Here is a 20,996-nt window from a genome sequence, read left to right on the forward strand (position 1 = left end):
ATGGTGGCTGTCAACTTCACTGTAAATTGGGGGTCACCATTCAGGCATAAAGCCTTTACATAGCTTTCTGTTGGCATCAAGTTTATTCCTGTGGGATTTGGCCTCCTGGGTGTTTTCAGGCCATAAATCTAACACGTGATTGTGTTTCATTAATCTTGTTATTTGTTTGCTATTTTTTTTTAATGCTATTTTTCTTAAGATAGCAATGGCTTTGTGACTGGTGTAGGGAAGATAAGGCATTGCTTTGTCTGTGAGAGCCATGGTTTATTAGGACCAGGGAAAGACTGTTACCAAACTGGGCATGTCTAGTTCTTTTGGGTGCTCTTAATTTTGAATGCTTTGGGGGAGGAGTAGCCTAAACAACCCACTAGCAGAATTGTTTAAATGATCTGAATGGGGTGAAAGGTTTAAATACAGTGCTCTGCTGCTTTAACCCAGTAATGCAGAGAATGCTCAATGCTATCAACTTAATTACAGCATTGCTGTCAGGAAGCAGTGGCTCTGTGGCAGAATGGAAACTGACAGTCTTTTAAGATCTAGCTGTCTAATACATAAATCATAATTTTTCCTTCTTCCAGACCATTCTTTGCTCGTTGAGGAACAGTCAAAGACAAGGGGCAGGAAGAGAGAATTATAGCAATGGAAGTACATCAGCTGAGAAAGCTATTTCCTTCCTACCCACCTGATGAGAGCAGAAAGCAAAAGAGAACAAGGAGAGACCTTTTCCTAATATTTTATTTGTAGTCGTTCCCCCCTTTTTTTCCCAAATTTCTTCTCACAGAGATGGCATGATTTTAGCTGCTGGGCTGCAGCACTGGAAAGAAGGCTGTTACTGATACTTTCTTCCCCGTTGGCCTTGATTGCAGTTTATTTGCTTTTTCGTTTGTTGGGAGACATACAGCTAGCTGATAGCAGCAGAGAAAAGGACAGAGGCAAACACAAATAGCGTTACGGTTTTAACACTTCACTGCCTGCATTGGCCTTTCCAAAAATTGGACTGCTGGAGCAGTAAGGGTCATTGGCATTTCAGAGCAGCACGGTTGCAAGCAAGCGCAGTCCTGATGGCAGACAGGGTCTGGGCCACATGCCCTCCGTATGATGCATAGGCTTACAGGGAGGGATCCTTTCCTCTGTGCAGACAAGGTTATGCCACGTAAGGACGTGCTAGATCTGAAGTAGGACATTGCCTGGATGATGAACCACGCTAAGCCGTTTGCTTTACGTTGTCAGACTGATGCTTCTCCTTCCTCAGATGGCTCTGCCCTTTTCTTCTGCTGTGAAAGTTTCTCTGGTGAATTATGTTGAAGGCAGCCCATCGTACAAGAGGAGGGGAGGAATTTAAGAGATCGCTTCTAGAACTTTGAAAATGAGACTGCTTTCTCTTATCAGAAATAGGAATTCACTTAAGAGCTTCACTGGGTCTCAGAAACCTTTCCCCTTCTCAAACCAGTTCTGCTGGATGCGCGTGAATGAACCATACAGGAGCTGTATGTGTCCAGGTAAACTGTTTTGATGGCAAATGTCCTTGATTAACTATTTCAAGTATATCCTTGCTACCTAATTTCCATTTCTTTCACTTCCTTGGAGATCCTGACAGGAAATGCAGTTTTCTCCATGGTGCTTCTTTCTTGAGTGAGCATTTGCAGTTCCTGATGGTGGCTTTTTCTGATGATTGTTCCTTGGTTTCATTCTTTCCCACATAGCTCTATGCTTTTTCTCTCCCCCTTCTCTATGCACGTGTTCCTGGTTTTTTGCTATTTGATTGCTACAGTAAATTCATCCTTCCTCCCTGTACCCACTAAAAGTCACCCCTGTCTTTTTCTTGTCTTTGTGCAGCTTTGAACAGTAAAGCTACACAACTCCTTCAGTGATGTTATAAAGTATTCGTTATCCGGGAGGAAATGCAAACTTCAGGTGCCTGTAGTTTTTATTCTTTGTTTTATTCTTTCACGGAAATGTACTAAAAGTCTCCACCATTTACTGAGCAGGGCTTTCTACTTTCTGCTCACGTCCGTGTAAATCTTTTCCTATTTTGACTGTATCGAGCTAACGTCTTTGTTTTCCCAACGTATGCTTTATCACTGTGTATTTTTACTGTGCTTCTGATTTGGGGTTTTAAAATTATTATTTTTAAACTAAGGTTTGCCACGTTTCTTTGCTCTAATTACTACAGAGACATACAGAGTATAATGGTTGTCTGTTTAGTGTGACATGGATTGTTTACCCACACTGGGGATAAGATCTTTATGGGAAAACAGTTCTGCTTGGTTGGGCTCCCGTGTGAATGCTGTTCTTCTGACTAAGTGGACCCTGTTGTATTTGATTAGTGTAAATATTACGGGGTTTATGCTTAGAAAAACTAAGCACCCTTCTCATTTTCCTGAAACCTGTTTTATCTCAGAATGGTGAGGGGGACCACACACATGTGTCCTGGGCATTCCAGACAGCATCTGTTACACTCAGGTTTGGCCTTTTTTCCGGAGTAAAAAGTAAAGTGAAACTTCCAGTGTGGCTGGTGTTTAAAGAAATAAAACTGTCAGCAATACAAATGTCATTGCTTATTAAGGCTCCGTACAGCACGCCCGCTGACAGTCCTGCAGGAGCCTGCACAGCCAGCGCACAAGCTCCTGAGCTTTCCCACTCCGCTGTTATGGCTGGTGCATTTGAAACTAAATACAAACACAGGAGAAGGTACGATGCTCCTAGAGTTAATGACATCTTTTCAAAATCGTTTAATTGAGTGCTAGGTAGAGGTTTATTTCCATTAGTGAATGCTTTGGTGCCGAGGGATGCAATGTGGTGTTGCCCTGTTGGTTAAGCATTTGGGAGGTGGTGTTTAGCAGCTGTGGGTGATGGTGCTAACGTGTGCTATGTGCTTCCCAAACACAAATCTATGCGCTCCTCATGGACAATATAGGCAGATGAGTATATGAAGGAGGCAAATGGGAAATTGTTAGGTAAGGTTTTTGCCATCTCACTTAGCTTTCTGTGGAAATGACAGCAGTGTCATCCCTTTAATGTGGCTTGAAACTGCTCATTTAGGTTAAGGTTCTTTAAGATAAATCACCCAGTGAAATCAGATTTGGCTGATTCCAGTCATATTCTACTGATGGGAAAAAATCTATCTGCTTGATACTATCACTCTGTTCTTTGTGTTTCATCACTGGCTATTTATCAATTATTGTGTTGTTTAAATTCCTCCTTCACCTGGTGTTAAATTCTGTCTCCCCTCTTACCCTGCCCAGTTGTGTTTCTATTTCTATCGGTTGCAGCATGTCTTAGTGGAGAACTGTGGCACTGCAAAGGGGAGAAGTCTCTTGACCTCATTGATGTAGCTGTTGCTGAGCTTCTGTAAGTGTAAGCAAGTGGCATTTTTAAAAGCTGGAGAGAAAATTATTTGTAACACATGTTCCTCTCTGAGTGTCTCACCTCCATTTGTGGTTTCTTGATCCTTTTGAGTTTTTTCAAGTCTGCTGTGTTACGGAAAGTAAAACCAACTAGCCCAGAGCAATACTCCATCTTGGTCAAGTTGCCGCTTCGGTAACAGTTTGCATTGGAAAGCGAAGATACTTCACAGTGAAATATCAGGGGGTAGCCAACCCGGTGGGAAACTTGCATTAAATGCAATAAATTAGTTGGATGTTGGTGTACCTGCTTGCATGGGTCAGGCCCACTGCCCTAGTGGTACTTCTTGTGGGAGAGTCTTATCTGCTGCCATCATATAAATTCCACTGATTATGAACCTCCTAATTTGTTTTTCTCAGAGTTTCACTGGATTGACACAGTTCTGTGAGAAACACTTCCCCAGCTGGCTGTTCCTGTTGCAGTGCATCAGATAGTTGCCCCTCGTGTCGTTCAGTTGTTTTGCTGTTGCATGTGGCTGTTTGATGTTTACCCTGGTGTGTTGGGATCTGTCGAGGCCAGGCGTGCAGGTCTTCTCATGCTGCCTTCTGAAACTATTTAGTGAAGAAATATAAGGATTATGGATCAGAAAAAAAAGAGGACAGTCGTGTTGCCAAGGGAGGCTGAGGAAGAGTAAGCGCACTTTTCCTCAACTAATCTTCATGTAACCAGGAAAAAGGAAGAGATAAAATCTTGCTCTTGCAAATTTGTGAGGAGGGCAGGGGGCGGGGCGCACTTGGTTATATTTACAGGCAGGACAAGCGTGGTTCTTACTTGTTTACTAACTGGCTGTAGAGGTATTAAAGATTATTGAAAACTCAAAGGTCAGAGGTTTTGCTGATTCAAGGTCTGTGAGCTGGAAAGCTGCAGGAGAGTACTCCTGTATCTGAGACACAGCTGATGTGGAAGAACTGCCTTTAGAGGCTGTCCAAGAGGTAAAATTAGCTTTTTTGCCCTGATCCTGCACTAATCTGTGCCCTCCCTCGGGGTTTCGAGGCTCCGCAGAGACGCTCTCGCTGGCAGGCTGCTCCGTGCGTGTGTACGCACACGGAGGTTTCCTGAGATTCAGTTAACTTCACAAAGTACTTCATCTGTGTGATCGCTAGCCAGGTAGAGGGGTGGAGGAAGGGTGTAACTCCGTCCTTCAGTGGTTTGTTTTTGTTTCACAGTAAACCTAATGGTCCTGTCTCTTTTAAAGGCTTTGGCAATAGACTACACAGACTTTGTCACTCCACTGAAGTTTTACTGAACTGATTTAGCTGTGGCCAAGACTAAAGAAAGGTAGTGTCTTACAGTTTGCTTTGTTGGCTGTTTCAAAGGCAATAATATTAATGAACAGATGTGAGAAATCCCATTAGGACAATGCTGGCGTGTCCAGTTCTCTCAGCTCATACAGTGTTTCCTTCTTGTGTGAACTTTTTTTTTTTTTCCTTTGTGAATTACCTCTAAATCCAGGTTCCTGGTTTGTTGGTTGGTTGTTGGGTTGTTTTTGTTTTTTTTTTCCATGGGCTTGTCTTTTCTCATCTCGCCCCACTCTTTCTCACTCTTGCACAATTCCAGGTTGCAGTGCAACCCTACGTCATTGCCTCATCAGTGCCAGCAAGGCTGTTGTCATGGCCTCATTCTGTCCTCACGCCACAGTTAATGTAATGTAATCATTACCTTGGTGCTGGAAGGGGAAGGTGCTCCTGCTAAGTAAATGTTTACGAACACTGATGTGGGCTAACATTAGGCAAGTGTGAGAGGAGCACTGTTTAAAGTCTTGTTTCTTTTTTATTTATTTTAAAACAGAACTTTGTTCCTGAGAGAAACAGTCGATGAGTATTTTTCCTTCACCAGACTGTGATCAGAGGTAAGTGCAGAAGCTTTTGCATTGTTATGGGCTGACATCTCCAGATCGGTAAGGGGAAGAGCTTACTTAAGTCTTGTGTCAAAACGAGAGGGAAGGAATCGGGTAGGAGGTGGCACCTAGGCTTGCATGGTGCAGTGTGAGGCTGCACTCTTCCTTCCTCCCCCTTAAAATGATTTGCAGAGGAAACAATTCCATGTCTATTGCCTTCCAGTTGCATAGTTGTCAGCATGAAGTGGCAGACGAGTTAATTTGGAGCAGAAAGGAGTTTGTGATGCAGTTCCTGAGTGAGATAGGACTGGGTGGTAGCTTATTGCTAAATATTACTTGAGTTACTGCTTCCATACCTTGTGGACAAAACTTGGGGCAGTGTTGTTCAGTATCCATTAACTCTGCCTTTGAAAAGGAATGGGAAGGTTGTGGGCTAAAAAGCTTTTAAAGTTTCAGATTTTGCATTTCACAGAATCTCTGACCCGTGCATAACAGCTGTAAAGAACCTTTTGGGAATGACTGTATTTACGTTGCTCCCAGCATACTAGAACTGCATTCATGATTTATACCCACAGGAAATATCATAAATGTAATTAAAAATAGCAATATTAGGTTGCTCTAAATTCTGTGCTGAAGGAAAGGAGTCCTACTTTTTTTCCCCTCAGTTCCATCTGGATGAATAGTGACAGAGCGTAATTTTTGTGGAGTTTATTTAGGACACATGTTTGAATACTGCATTCTAATGTAGCAGAAAAAGCCGGTCCTGTTGAGGTGCCTGATGCAAAACTTGTAGAGATTGAGGCTTCTGTGACATTTATGGATTTCAGGTGCTACAATACTTGGAAAAAGGCTGATCTCATCTTAAGAGTGGAAGTTGCTACAGTCGGTGCAGTAGAGAGGGATGATGTGATCAAGTCTTGCCTCCATCGAAAGGTTCCTAGGTTTTTTACTTGGGAGGAACAGAGATTATTTGGGTTTGTGTGTGTGCTGGACAAGTCCAGATGAAATACTTTTTCATGCCTGAAGAGTGTTCTTAGTTACAGAATTGTCTCAGATTGCTTTGTGCAAGCAGACCATTATGGCTTCAGCTGGGCAGAAAATCAGAGGGCAAAAAAGGGAGGATGGAACAACCCATCCCTTATGTGAGTGGACTGGGTTTATAAAAATGAAATTGCGGGAGCTAGTATTTAATGCTGAGCTCTAGTGTACAGAAACCGCGGTGGTGAGGAAAGGTGGACATGCTAAAACAAGGGCTTCAGGCTCTTCGAGCCCTACATACGCTACAGCTTGAAACTTCTGCTGTCTGTCAACTGGAAGCTAAACTTTAACCCTAATTTTCCTGGAAAGCCATAGACAAGTCTGATACCGTTGCCCAAATGATAGATTTCTTCCAGGGCTGGTCTCCCTGCAGCTCCCGCTTTCTTTTGGCAGCCTGTTCCCAGCCCCACTCACGCTGCAGCTCGGTGCTTTCTCTCAAGCCTAATGAGTTCTCTGGACAAGGGTCCTCAGGCATGGGTTTGGATAAAAGGATTCTGGAAGGTTTGAAAAGAGGTAGGACCTATGTAGTTGGTGTGCCCCTGTTTCCATAGCTCGTTCTTCCAGTGGGATTCAAATAGTAAATCTTGTTTCCGGTAAAGGTCTTGTCAGTTTTGCAGGTGCAATTTAATAGTCTCTGAAAAGGAGCAAAAATAACTTGAAACACGTGATAAAGGTGTTTGTACTTGCAATACATTGTTGTGAGGGAGTAGAGTGGCAGTAGAAGTTCTCAAGGGTAGAAACAGAATAAATTAAACAAAAATCTGTGATGGAGTAGAATGAGTGTAATGATCACATAAGCATTCTGTCCAGCTTAAATAGTTGTGTAATTCCAGAGGCATTTGGTGTAATAATCACATGAGAAATTGACACACATTTCTACAAAGTGAGAGAGTGAAAATATTAATGGGGTGGATGTATATGTGACGTCTCAGCTTTAACAGCAAAAGGAGAAGAATGTTTGCTTTCAGGTACAGCCACCGTAAATTGCTGCTGCACCTTTGATGTCATTGACACAAAAGGCTAGGAAATGGGGGGAGGCAGCGAAAATGTAGAAATGGCAGCAGATGGAAAGGGAACCGTGCAGTAGAATATACAGGTAGGCAGGCCTCGCAGAATGCATTTCACTGTATGTGAAAGCAGAGTTATTGGAAACTGTAAGTTACTGTTACTAATTTAAAAGCAGACTTTGGGCTTTCCTTGTGCTAACCCATGATTCGTTCATCCTTAGCAATGCTTACATACTGGTTAATAATGTTTTAATGTTTCCTACAGTGAGATGCTTGTGCCAATAATTTCCCACAGTTAAATAACAGAGAAAGTAAGAGTGCGAGCCACAAAATGCCTGTAGCTTACTTTTCAAGAGACGTTTATTTTCCTAAAAAGCTTTATTTTTCTGTGAGATACCTCAACTCTGTTTAGTCATAGCAGAGGCACAAATAACTTTTTTTTTTTTTTTTTCATTTTTTCTTCTGTTGTGTTTTCATTCTTTTCTGATTCCTGTGCCTATTTTGCTCTGACAGTTGGTTCTAATAAGGACTTGTTTACCAGGTATTTCTTTGCAGTCAGTAGTTCTCCAGCTCCTTGTCTGGGGCAGGTTATAGTAACCAGTTCCTCTGAAACTTGTAGAGTTGATCAAATCGTTATCAGTGAGGTCCTGTGATCGAAACCTCTCCAGAAGTATGCTGGTTTTGCTTAGATGGTGTGTCTTCATGACATCATGCCACATTTATGCAACAGAGATGAATTCTAATGCTTGGCCAGGTTTTGGTCTTAAACATTTTAATTAGTTTATTGGACTGAAGTTAAAGAGAACTGGCAAGTTAGTGGTGGATTTTTGCCAGTTACTATTTACATCATTTTTAAGGATTGGCTGTTGCTGAAGATGAGCTTGTTGAGTATTAAAGAGGAATACAAAAATGAAAGAAGTGTCTCAAATTGTAGGCACTACTAAGTGTAAGGACTACGTAAGGGTAGCAACCTGCACAGCAACACCTACTAACTTCATTATCCTTTCCTCCGTACAAGCTTCCTTTGTCCCCAAGTGGGCTTTGGAGGTCTTCTGTGAGATAAGAAATGTGAGCACAGCTGAACAGAGACAGAATTAAAGCAGAAGGGCACAACTTGAGGTGCTCTGGCAGGGCACGTTCCTCTCTTACGCATGTATCATCTCTTTGTCAGTTGAATGGCTTAACTGGCCCTTTCACCATTCTCACCATGCATCTTAAATGAATATAAGCTTACAGTTGGGGAATGCTGTGTCTAATACCTTGAGCTTTTTTCTTGCTTTAACATGGAAGAGGAAAAGTAACACCTTATCGTTAAGTTTTCTCCTATAAATGCAAACACGTGTTCTTCCTTTCTTTCACTTTCTTCCACACAATGATTCATGTGCTTATATATTACAAAACTCTGTTAGTCTCTCAGATTATATTTATTGGATCTGGCATTAAAGCTGTTGATGCAAGGCCTTCACCAAACTGCCAAGGTCTGGCTTAAGGCCATGCTTCAGGGCTGGGAAATCAGCTCAGGCTGTAATTATGGACAGCTTGGAGGGTTTCCCAGGAAGGACCTGTCCCGTCAACAGTTACAAGAGATGAATATTGTTTCCACTGACATTTTTAAATCTGTTGGTGCAGCCCCTGTGCAGCAGCCCCTTGTGAGGGCGCAGCAAGGGCCGGAGCTGGAGGCTGACCCCAGCGCAGGCAGGGCCTCGCCACAGGCACAGTCCCGCAGGCTCCCGGCGCAGGCACAGCCGGCCGCCAGCACCAGGCTCTGCAGATGGTCCCAGGCATGACGGAGCAAGGAGGCTCTGTCCGGGAGCTGGAAAAATGGGGCTGGAGACAAAGCTACAGCATGGCTCCAAAGCTGACCCAGGAGACGTGGCCAAAGACAGGCGAAGGGTGCGAGCTGGAGCTGGGGGTCTTTCCAGGAGGCAAGCTGCCTGCAGCCTCCGTCCGTTCAGGAGATGGGGCTGCAGACACTGCGCCTGCAGCAAAGCTCAGGCAAGGAGCAAAGGCCCAGGCCTGAGCTGAAATGGGGGTGCTGGACCGTAGGCAGGAGGGGCGCGTGGAGGTCCCATGAGAGACCAGTGCCCTCGGAGTCACGACACCTCCTGCTTCTTACTGGGACAGAGGAAAGGTTACTTGCTGTGTGTGCTGTCGTCTCTCACAAGTGTTAGTGATATAACTGGTATATGTAACAAAGCCCCTTTGTTTCACTGAGGAGGGAGGAAAGGGATTTCCCTTATATGCTTGTTCTGGCCCCAGAAATTGTTGCTATCCCTCAGACAGGCACTTCATTCCAAACAGGGGGGATGGATGGTGGCTCACTTCTCTCCTCATGCAAGAGTCACAGGTATGTTTTTCGGAATACAAGCCTCTTACTGTTTTTTCTTTGGGGTGTTTTTTCCTCCCTTAATCCAAAGATCAAGCACATCTAGACCTTCTCAAGAGCCACACTTGTTTTCTATTTCAGTGGCAGGCCAAAAAAAAGATGATATGACGTAGCTGTCTTCAACTGAATTTCAGGTAGGGTAGATGTCAGCAGTGACAACACAAACATGCGAGCCAGCTAGAGATCTACCAAAATCTGTGCAAATAAATTGAGCTTATTGGAGCTGAACAGGTGGTACCTACACAAGTGTGCAGGGTCTATCTCCTTTCTCAGCCCTCAGCCCTGCCTCAGTTCTGGCAATGTTCACCTGGCTTCTTAGGCCAGCGACATACAGTCGCACCGCATTGTAGTCTGCCTCCTGCTGTGGCGTGGGTCTCTGTTAACCGCTGTTACAGGGGAAATTCAGGACAGTTCCTCCCTTAACAAACAGCTATCAGCTGGGCTAAATGCACCCTTAAATCCTCTCCCATACCTTCTGAGGCTGCTCAAGAGAACGAGCAGTTTTCCCTCCTCCCTCGGTGATCCCCAGAAAATCTACTTTTTGTCCAAGTATCTTTTTGAGAAGAGCTAAGGTAATCTAGATTCTTTATCGATATTTGGGTGAGGAAGGATGGGGGAACTAATTTTTTTTCCCCGGTACTTAGTGCAGTATTGAAATGCCTCAGTAGCAATCAACCTTTGTTAGTATTTTTCCAGTGAATTTTGCATGCAAACCTGTTTGGTTTTCACTAGCTTCAGTGAGAGTGTCCAGGTTACAGCACTCCTGTGTGTTGTCGCTACCTGTAAAGTGAAGCAGTGGGCAGAGCCCTGGGAGACAAGACCTGTGCACAGAGATGTGTGTGTATGAGGCTGCAGAACTGGCTGAGAAGTTTGTTTGGCACACTACTGTGAAAAGCACTGGATTTGTTGTGCGATTCTGTCTGCAGGTTAAGAATTGCTCAGGGGTAGCACTACCAATGCGTTCATGCCATATGGGGTGGTTTACAAATAAGGCTTCATAAAGAAAAATTTCCAAAGGATATAAACTGAACAAAACGCATGTCTTGCTATGTCTTGGTAGTTCCAGAGCCATTGAGGCCCCATCTGTTTCTCAAGTGCAATCTGTGTAAATAGCATCCTAAACTTGAGATATTGTGAAAAATGTGTAGTAGGAAAGTGTATGTCCTTTTGACATGGCAGGGCATGAAAAGATGTGTTTTGCCTAGCCATTTAAAGTCATTGTAAAGGGCTGAGTGGACACCCTCTTGTTTAGCCTAGTAGATGAGAGACGTCAGGGAGGATTATTGAGTCTCTCTTGGGGTATGAAGCCAGGATTTCAGTATAGGTCTCTTACCATATTTGCTTGGACAGTGAGATTTTACTTTTCTTTTATTTATTTATTTAACTTTTCAAAGATAGGGCTTTTTACAAACAAAGGCCACTTATCTGAAACATAGTTACCTTGATACCACATACCCTTTTAAGCTACTGAGACAAAGCACAGCAAGAGGTTTGGGTCTAACCAACATCTGGAAATTACACCATCACACAGTGTGACCCTGGTAAGGAGGAAAAACTGCAACTACTGTTAGTATTTTTATAGCAACCACCATTCTTACTTTAGGTATAGAGACTATAAAAGGCCCATCTCTTCATCCAGATAGTTGGTTCTGGTTTTCAGATGGATTTTCCAGATTGTGGGTGTTAGAAGTAGAGGAAAGATACAGACTAGTCCAGAAAGGTGCAGCAGGCACATGATTTCGGCCAGTGACAGAAGAGAGACTTATCTGAAGCAAAACTAGACATTTTGAGTTGGCTTATGTTTTCCTGGCCATTACCCTAACACAAGTTACTTTTAAAATCTCTTGGAATTCACAGGTATACAAACATTGTACAGTAAGCATATTGACACCTTTACAGTGAATGAAAACTACTGATGATTGGCTTGGTTTTCTTGGTACCCTTTCCTGGAACCCCTCCGAAACACTCTGCTGTTCCTGGTGGAAAACCTCTGCCCTGCTGAGCCTCTGCTCACGCTCAAAATACATTGAGTAGCGAATACAAAGATCATGTAAAGGTTTCCAAGGCTTTATGGTATATCACAGCCAGCACAGGAAATGTTACAGAGAGAGTCCTATCCCAATCTTCGTGACCAGGGAGGCTGTCCCTGAACTGGTAGCAGCACACAGCATTTCCCCCTTTGTTTCCAGGGCACTTGGGAGACTGTCACCACGAAGTGACATCGAGCAGAACTACAGTCTGCGTCATTCCAGGGTAGTTAGGACTCACTGAAACATCACTAAACCCATACCTGCTAGCATGAGGATACAGTTGATGTACTTGCCTCTAAGTGATGCTCAACAGCAACTGAGCTATTTTTTTCTCTGCTTGCCATTGATCTGGGGGACAGTGTGGAATAGTCCTGGGAGTTGAGAGAGAGTGGGAAAGTACGTGAGGTGTGGGTAGGGAGGATGGAGGAGAGGAAGCCTAGCCTTTCAGAGAGATGCTGAAGTTGTGCCTTTAGGCAGTGAGCAAAAGTTAATTGTCTTCATATACATGGAGCAGCAGTCATTCTTCTCTTCAACGTTTTCTAAGTGAATAAATTTGACAAGACTACCAGCAAGTGTCCAATAAGCCCAAATCTCTATAAAACACTGGAGGCTGGAGAAAAACATATGAAGTGTATGGTGAAAGCTCATTATGAAAATCTTGGTTATTCTAAAAATCAGTTCTTTTGATGTGTGGAGTCAGGATTGTACGTTGCCTTTGTGATTAGTAGAGTATCGAGGGATTTCCAACATCTGCTTTTTGCATACTGCAGCTTGAATGGAAAGGGTTTGTTTATTGGCATAGATGGGAGCTGGAAGCTAAAAACATAAATGGTTTTAGGTTATGTGTAAATGAAAATTTTTGTCAGCATCGTCTATCTGCAGTTCACAAAGAGCCTTGCAAACTTCCAGTGCTGCATTGTAGCATGACATGTATGTGAGAAGATGTTTTTAACTGAGGGAGAATAAAGACTTGACTTTTCCGTTAGATGTGGAAACCATCTTTTTCAAAGGTACTCACCATCCATTTAACTTTTGCTGATTGATTAGGACAGCAGCACTAGTTTCATGTGTGTAATCCTTATCCTTCAGCACCTTGTCTTTTATTCACCACTTAGCAATAACTATCTTTATTGAGTCTGTGAGCTTTTCTTTCTGAAAAATTCAGTGGTTTTTTCAGTTTTCATATTAAATAAATTAATAAATGATTTGCTGTTGTTGTAGTGTATCTTCTAGGATTAAACAACACTGAGCCAATCATTGTGCCATTACAGGACAGAAAGGATACGTAGTAGTATGCCGATTCTGATTTAGTTTTATTGTTAATTCAAATGCAAATTCATCTACTTATAAGAAACCATTTAAAAAAAATTTGTACCTTAGCTTCCGGATCTTGTTCCTGTCCTGTTGGAACAATGAGAAAGTAGAAAATATCTTTGAGACAGACCTTAGGCAGCTACCTGGTCGATTTAGCTGTGAGAAACCAGACGTTCTGCAAAAGCAGGTTAAGTCATAGTAGGTAACCCCAAGAGCCTGATAATTGACCCTTGTTTCTGATTTTACTTTTTAGCTTGTTACTGGCAGGATAAGGAGGTGCTTTGTTTGCTTTCCAACAGAGATAGCACCTGAATCACTGAGATTCAGGCCTCTTCCAGAGCTCTTCCTAATACCCTGTAATGTTCCATCGCATTAAGTTTTCACTGTCTTATTACAGAAGTGTTTGCTGTGCACTGTCAGCTCCTGTTAAAATAACTCCTCTAGAGATGTGTGCTAGTGTGTCATCTTGTCTGAAAACCCTCTTCTCCTCAATCATGGCTGGGAAAGGATACAACTTTTGAACACACCTAGGGCATTGCATCTTCAAAAAGCAGAGCATGCTGCTGTGGTCAGAAGCGCCTCCTTTCCTCCCTGCCTTTCTGCTCCTTTCGGACACTGTTTTCTGAAGTAGGGAGCCCCTCTTGTGCCAGTCTGTCAGGGGTGTAAAGAGAGTTTCTCTCTGCCACCACCACTGTGACCAAACATACTTAGAGACAGAACATCATCTCAGAATTATGCATTTGATCTTTTAACATGTTAATTTTTTATCAGTGGTACACAAGAAGGTGATTTTTCTGTGTCCCTCTGCAGATTTATTCCAGTTTCCAGATTCCACTAATAGTGTCCGAGTATATTTAGCTGGTGTGCTGTTGGGTTGGGTGGGTTTGCCCCTCTCCCAGATAATGAGATCAGTTCAGCGGGTGAAACTGCAAGCCACGTTAGGGCAAGAAGAGCATTTCACCGCCGCTGAATGCATTTGCTGAGTGTAGTTTCCCTTGTCTTGTCAGCTTGTCAGTCTGGAGGCATCCATAAACCTGTGACAGCTTCAGAAGATGGCACTCTGACAGCTTGCTGCCACAGTTCAGGCTTTGCTATCGGTGGGCTCCCTTCCTCCCCTGTCCCCCCCTTGCCCACCCGCTTGCCCTCCCTCTGCCTGCCTGCCTCTCTTTCCTGTATCTTCCCCTCCTCTTTCCCCTGCTCCCCGCCTCCCTCTACCTTATTGATGTGGGTATAGGTGCTGCTCCTCTTCCGTGGAGGTACCTTTTTGGTTTCCTCCTTGATCCTCTTGCCGCTGGAACAAAAGGAGAACTGGCTGCTCGCGGTGCAGCCCCTGTCCTTGCAGCCTGGGGAGCGAAGGGGAGGGAAGCGGGGTGCTCTGCATCCCTGGCTGCCCACGCCAGCACCGAGCTTGTTCAGTCACTTCGCTAGAAATGCCTTTGAACTGCTGCCAGATCCCATTGTCTGCCGTGCAAATGGAGTTCAACGCCCTGCCGTGATTAGATGCACAGTGTGTAAGAGGAGAAGGGGATGGAGCTGTATCCCTACCCTGAAGGAGCGTTTCAAATCTGCCATGAGCCATGATAATCCCAGTACTGGACCATGGTTCTCTGCCTTCCTTCTCCACACCGTCTTCTTTACTTTCCTCTCCTTGTTCGTGGGATTTCAGGGAGTGACATGGAAGCTTTTTGGAGAGGAGCTGCAAGGCAAGATAGTTTCTGGGAAGAAGAGGGCTGTGCTTTCGGACTGTTTATATGGGACTCTGCTTTGCCCACCACCCACCTGTAGCTGCAGCATGATCTACTAGCTAGCGGGTAATGGTGCTAATGCTCAGCAGTGATGTGCTCTTTTTTAGCATGAATTTATTTACATTTTTTTCATTTGTCTGCACTTAAAATTCCAGCATCCTTAGGCCCACAACATGGTCTGAGAGATTTTGGCAACACTGAGTGAAAGGAAGGCAGACACTGCTACTAATCATGGTTCAGCCATCTACCAACTGTGCAGCCCAGCTGCCCTTCTCCAAAAAGGCCAGCTCACGTTAGATATGATTTTTGCGAAGAGCAGCTCTCACTCAGGCTTTCTTGCTTTCCTTTTGGCTCTATGTCTTTCCTTGGGTTGCTGACTGTCAGACCCCTTCTGAGAGAGAAACTTCACTTGAGGATTTCACTTTTTAAGGTAGGAATTTGAATCTTTGTGCTTATCTTTGCTTTTCCTTATCTAATTGTTACCTAGGTTGTTGCAAGAAAACATAGTTTTCTTTCATGCCTTGTTATTTGACTGCTTGTTAACCAGTCGTCATCTGCAAGGACAGAGCTTTGAGAGGAGGATGGAGGAGCTGCTCTTCAGCGACTGCATTAGGCAGCGCACTAAGTGGAGTTGGCAGGGCTTGTATCTTGCACTGATACGCCTGCTATGTTCCTTGCTCATTAGGCTCTTTGTTAGTTCTCTCTTGTCCTCCCTCTGCTCTCCTTTTCCCTCACTGATAGGATGCCTCTGTATCAGACCTTGCTGCTGGGTTAAATTTGGGTTCTGAGATGTGCTGGAGGAGGATGAAATCAGGCCTGTGAGGAGCTGGTGGCTCATGAATGCACCCGAATAGTGCAAGGAAGCTGGTGAGAGCCACATGTGTTTGCCTGGGCTACTGCTCGTGCTGCACTATAAATAGATACTCCTTGGACCCTTCATAGTAACTTTATGTCTTGGGTACCTGACTGGAAGATGAACAGACATCAGCAGTATTGGTAGCTGATGAAATAATTGTAAAGACTAGAGCCATTGCAGATAGAACATTTTAAAAATCAGATGATGTCTTGCATGTTCCCTAAGGATTAACATTTCCACATTTCCTGGTGGTTTGTCACACAGCAATCCAAGTTCTCATTTGCATCCCAAGAGCAAAGCTACTTGTACGGTTAATAGTTAGCAACTTAAAAGCTTAGAAATGGAAATTTTTATAGAAACTCTTTTTCCTTTCACCACAAACTAGTAAAAGAAGACCTTTTGGTTAAAAATGTGTTTGATTTTCATTTTTTAGTTCCTTGGGAAATAAGATTCACTTGGAACCCTGAGGACTTTCTGGTCATTAAGAAATGTCTTGATCGTCGAGCTGAGATGTAGCTGCCATTATCCTGGTCAAAGCACATTAAACAGAATTTGGGCCTTTTAAAATGTTTTTTGATTAACCAGTCGAGTTCACGCTGATGGCCAAATTGCAGAAGCATCTGTACTAAACGCTGCAGATCTAGGAAGCAGGAGCTTGGCCGGGAGCGCAGGCCTGAAACTTCTCACAGGGCCCCTTCTATTAAGGGTCTTTGTTTTCCCTCTTACAGTAACAAACATTGGCAGATGGTTAGGCTGCTTTGTAGGTGACTGTGTAGATGTAGCTCTTGCTCTCTAAACCCTTCCCTCTACAGTGTGCCCACATGGAAGAGGAGACACAATTTTCAACTCCCTTCTCTGGTCTCTGTCTTCACTCCCAGCTTCAGCTCGTAAAGGATGAGGAAGGGTGGTGGTCTCTGCTTAGGTGGTGTCATATGGTTCAGGTTAGCTGCAGTTGCAGTGAAATTTTTTCCATATTGTATTAGGATCTGGCCTTTCTGTAGGGCATTCATTTCAAGACTCCCAAAGAGGCAATGAAGAGGTCTGTGTTGACAGGAGTGTTTAACCAACACTGAAGTAACAAAGGTTGACCTGCTGCTAACTCCAAGATTCTTGGGTCTTACCTCATTGCTGGAATTGCCAGACAACCTCCTATGTGGCTTTTCTGTTTTGATTATTTGAAATAAATTACTGAAAAAATACAAATTATCTTTCAACAACAACATTCTCTGTTGTTTTAAACCATCCAGAAATGATGGTGTCGTCTGTTCACCTCAGATGAAATATATCCAAAAGTCGTTCACCCCACTGCTATCTTTCGTCACAGAACAGCCATTTATAGGCACCCAGGAAAATGTTACAGCGTGTCAGAGGCATTTCGTGATCGGACGCAGCCCTTTGCCTGAAACCACAGTTAAGGTCAGGTTGCACGAGCCGCCGTTCAGCCTGGTGCTGCCACATCGGTGTGCATAGCTGTGCCTGCGTTGGCAGACGGCATTCCGCACGCCTGGAACCTGCTGAAGTTTTCTTCTAGCAGGATGAAGTACCACCTGTAGTGCAGAGCCGGCTTGGAGCAGGTACCTCAGTAGTTATCCCCCTGTGGGGTGCCTGTTTTCCAATGCTTTGTGATGGAGTCGCCTAGTGCAGTGAAAGCACTCCGGTGCGTTTGAAAGCTGGGAACCTTGTTTTAGTCTCTGAAAAGCTCTAAAAAAGGTGATGGGATTCAATGAGCTTGTTGCAAGAGAGGCAATTGGTAATGCTCATTTATAAAAAATGTTGCTGGGCTGCTGGAAAATAGGAGGGGGAAGAGGCTGAGAAGGAAAGTCTGCAAACTAAGCCTCCTTACACACATTAGGATGAGCCCAGGCATGAAGCGAAAGGAAAACTCTGAGCTCTTCATTATCTAATACTCCCTTAGGGCAGTAACATACTCACTGCAGAGCCAGCAAGCCAGGCCCAGGGGCTCGCAGGGAGAGAGCACACATTGTTCTCTGAATACGGCTGGTGCTGGAATCTTTCACTGCAAATTTGAAGCCATCTTTAATGCAAAATATTCCTCAAAGGGATTTGGTTTTGTTGCTTACCATTTCAAAAGCTTTCAATCCAGTGTGATGCCTTGTTCAGAACAAAAGGTTGTAAAGTTAGGTATTGTACAACAAAGGAGGCATAATCGTGTTTTTTCGTACCCCCGTGTATGAGCTGAGGTTATGCAGACCCTCCTTTTTGGAACTAAAAAAGACCAAATGGAGAAGTTCACCTCTCCCTGCTTTAGTGGGTTGTAGCTTTTCAGCCTTTCTGTGGTGCTTAGTGGCTGTTCCACATTGTGTGCTTCATTTCAGAGTAAGTAACAATTTTTATACTGAAAATTCAACTGTAGAGTAGGTTTGTGTAATGGCCAAATCTTTTTCCTGGGGCAGGGAGGGTGGGGAATGTGAGAGAGCACATAATGCAGACCTTCGGTGTCTCCCACTGGTACCAGTATGGTGGTTCTGGTTTAGATTTCTCTTAAGGAGGGGGGGTAGAAGTTAAGATGTCTTTCAGAGGTGGTAGGGTAGTTAGGGGTAGCGTGCGTGGCATTGTCTCAGCCTGTGTTCATTGATTTGGTGGAAAGGCATCAGTCTGTTTGCGATCCTGAAGGGAAGTGGACCTCACTCTAAAAAAGTAAACGACTCAAATATCTCCTCTTATTTTGTATTCCTAGCGTTTGCAGAGTCCAAAGTGATTTGTCATATAAGCAATTTGACCCAAAATAAATTCACTGTCTTCCCCCTTCCCAATAAATTAAATGCCTTTGCCAGGAGTTCAACCTCTGCGGTGGCCCTTGCTGAGTGAGCGTGGTTCCCCTGTTCGATGCAGATAGCAGCAGTGAAGAAAAAGAAACGTATGAGAGCCTGGCTAACGCAGTGGAGGGGAAGAGAATTTTCCCCCCTTCCATGGAACGCCCTCTATGTTATCAGCAAACCAAGCCGAGTTACGACCCTTCTGCTAATTGCAAACTGCTAGGGGATTTTTCACCTTCTGTCTACCTGAAATCTCCTTCTCTGGAGTGTTTGCAGAAGAGCAGCAAGCAGTGGCAGTCCTGCCCTTATCGCTGTTTCGAATTTTGTGTGTTACCCAGATAACATCAGGCTACTAATTCATTCTGATATGTTCACAGAGTGCCGTCGACGCATCGGTGCTCAGCATCTTTGTGTAGCATGATTCTCATTGTACAGATGTGGTTCAGGAAATGTGTAACCACGTCAAGTTAAAAGTGGAATAAAGGACTGAACTCAGCCTTATTCTCAAAATCCCTAGCTTTTAGGAGGATGTCTGTCTCCCTCCCAGAGCTCTCACTGTCTCAGAGATGGTCTTTGAACCTATTTCTGTGCTTCAGTGCACAAAGGGTAAGTTGATGGTTTTAATATCCTGCCCTGTCTCCTCTCCCGTGATAATGTTGCTCTTCCTTCTGCCCTGTCTGTAGCTGTGCGAGGGGAGAAGGATGCCAAAAAGGGCACTGAAATTTATCTGGCGGTTCCCGGTGTTGGTCTCCTGACCATGGAGTCTTCCTTTCTGAATGCGCTGGAAAACCGGTGTGTGGATGAGCGGAAAAAATCGGGTCCTTAATTTACATGTGAAGCAGTGAGTTAGAAACCAGTCGCTCTGTCTTAGCTGTGGAGTTGGCACAGGAGGGCGGCGTATGGCTGGATGACCCTCGGCACGGCCCTTGGCACTGCTGCTGGGGGGATTGCCCGCCGAGCAGAGGAGCACCGGGGCTCAGCACCCCGCGCTGCCTCGGAGAGATCCCTGCAGCGCAGTGGCCCGTGCATTTGTCAAACCGGCAGCTCAGCGTGGCCCTGGAGGAGCAGGATGTGCAGGGCTGGGGGTGCTGGTGGATCTGCCCGCCTGCCCGTGCCCCCGCCAGCGCGGAGGCTGCCTGGCCACACTGCTTGGCCGCCTCACGTGCATCGGCTGGGAAAACAGCAGGCAAAGGGGAATATGAGCAAAAATAAGCATAAAAGCACCAGGGCAGGATTCTTGCTACAGGTACCAAGATGTCAACAGGTCCTTTGCACAGATGTTCTGCGAGTCACTTGGTGCTTCACGGGAGAGTGAGTACAAAGTCAAAGCATTTCAAATTATTGCAGAAAGACTAACCCAGATTCATAATGAAGATTCAATTTTACAATTCAAGTAGAGGCTTCGTTTCTTTGTTGTGTAAGAAAACAGAGCATGTGTTCCAAAAAGCTGTAATCTTTATATTCCAGCTACCAAATTAATTATGTGAGAGTTAAGTAGACCAAATAATTAGAGTTAAAATTAATTTAAGTATTTAACTTTAAAATTAATGTCTGAAATTTTAAAAGATGTTTATCATGCTGTATTTTTTAGTAACATAATTACAGCTCTTCAAAGTTGCTGTCTAGCTAAGATTTATTTAATTCTTGTGTTTTGGCTACAGTGAAGAAGATAAGAAATTTCAGCGTTTCGATGTTCCCACTACCTTTGCTCTCTCCTTTGCAGCAATGTTGAGGAGAAAAAGAAGAAAAAAAAATCTTGTCTGAAAGTACAGTGTTAATCTAATCTGAGCCTACTAAACATTAATTATTTAGTTGTAGTGTTGATGCAAAGTCGAGTTTGAATTACTTGAATGCTCTAGATGTGGTGGTTTCTCTCCCGTCACATCTGTGCATGAGATTTTAGTGTTAAGTGGTCTGAAAACGGTAATGTATCTCTTACCTCGCTGAGATCAGTTAGCACATTTGTACTTGAGATTTCAACAGTAATGATGAAATTTCAGTGTTTCTAATGTCTTATTGTGGGTATTCTTTAATGCAGGTAATCTACACTGTCAGCTAGCTAATGCAGCTTTTGTCTCTGTTTGGGAAACAGCTTACAGCTGGAGGGGCTGGAAGCACATGGAGAATGTAGAGGCGACTTTCCTGCCTGACGCGGCCCTTGCTGCCCTGTGCTGCCCAGTGCCTCTCTGGGCAAAGGGCCTCAAGGGATGACCGCAGTTAGCACTGCAAGTGTATTAGATTTTCACAACCCAAGCAGCAGTGGCTTTACTCAGGATAAAGATGAAATAATGCTGTGGTGTCTCTGGAATATTGCAAGACATGGTGAATTTTAGACTTGTGGACTGTAGGAGCCCTCCTCCATCAGCATTAAATACGTAAGCTGCAAGCGTGCTAGTGTGTTTCTGCTGGAACTGGGCTTTGAAGATGAGCTGTTAAGCCTTTTATAGACCCTGCTTCTTTTGATTATTAAAGAACCTGTGTCTTTTAAAAGTAGGCAAGCTAGACCTAACGTCTCAGGCAAATTCTGTCTTTAGGCGCTATGTTTCTGCCTCCTTGAGCAATGTGAGCTGTCATTTTTCTCCTACTCCCCTCTGACTCCCT

General features: G+C 44.1%; 1 protein-coding gene across 2 annotated transcripts in view; it reads left to right on the top strand.

Annotated features, from left to right (window-relative positions):
• The window catches only part of NDST2 (N-deacetylase and N-sulfotransferase 2), a 136,900-nt gene that overhangs the window by 79,276 nt on the left and 36,628 nt on the right, over window positions 1-20,996 (top strand). The window contains exons 1-2 of one of the 2 annotated variants that reach the window (XM_037400561.1): window positions 4,638-4,683; window positions 5,194-5,254. The gene's annotated coding sequence lies outside the window, so the exon portion shown is untranslated. Of the gene's footprint in view, window positions 1-4,637; window positions 4,684-5,193; window positions 5,255-20,996 lie in introns of those variants that run through there. The other variant, XM_037400560.1, reaches the window with a different exon arrangement.

Source organism: Falco rusticolus, chromosome 9 (genome assembly GCF_015220075.1).
Source record: "Falco rusticolus isolate bFalRus1 chromosome 9, bFalRus1.pri, whole genome shotgun sequence".
Taxonomy (NCBI): Eukaryota; Metazoa; Chordata; class Aves; order Falconiformes; family Falconidae; genus Falco; species Falco rusticolus.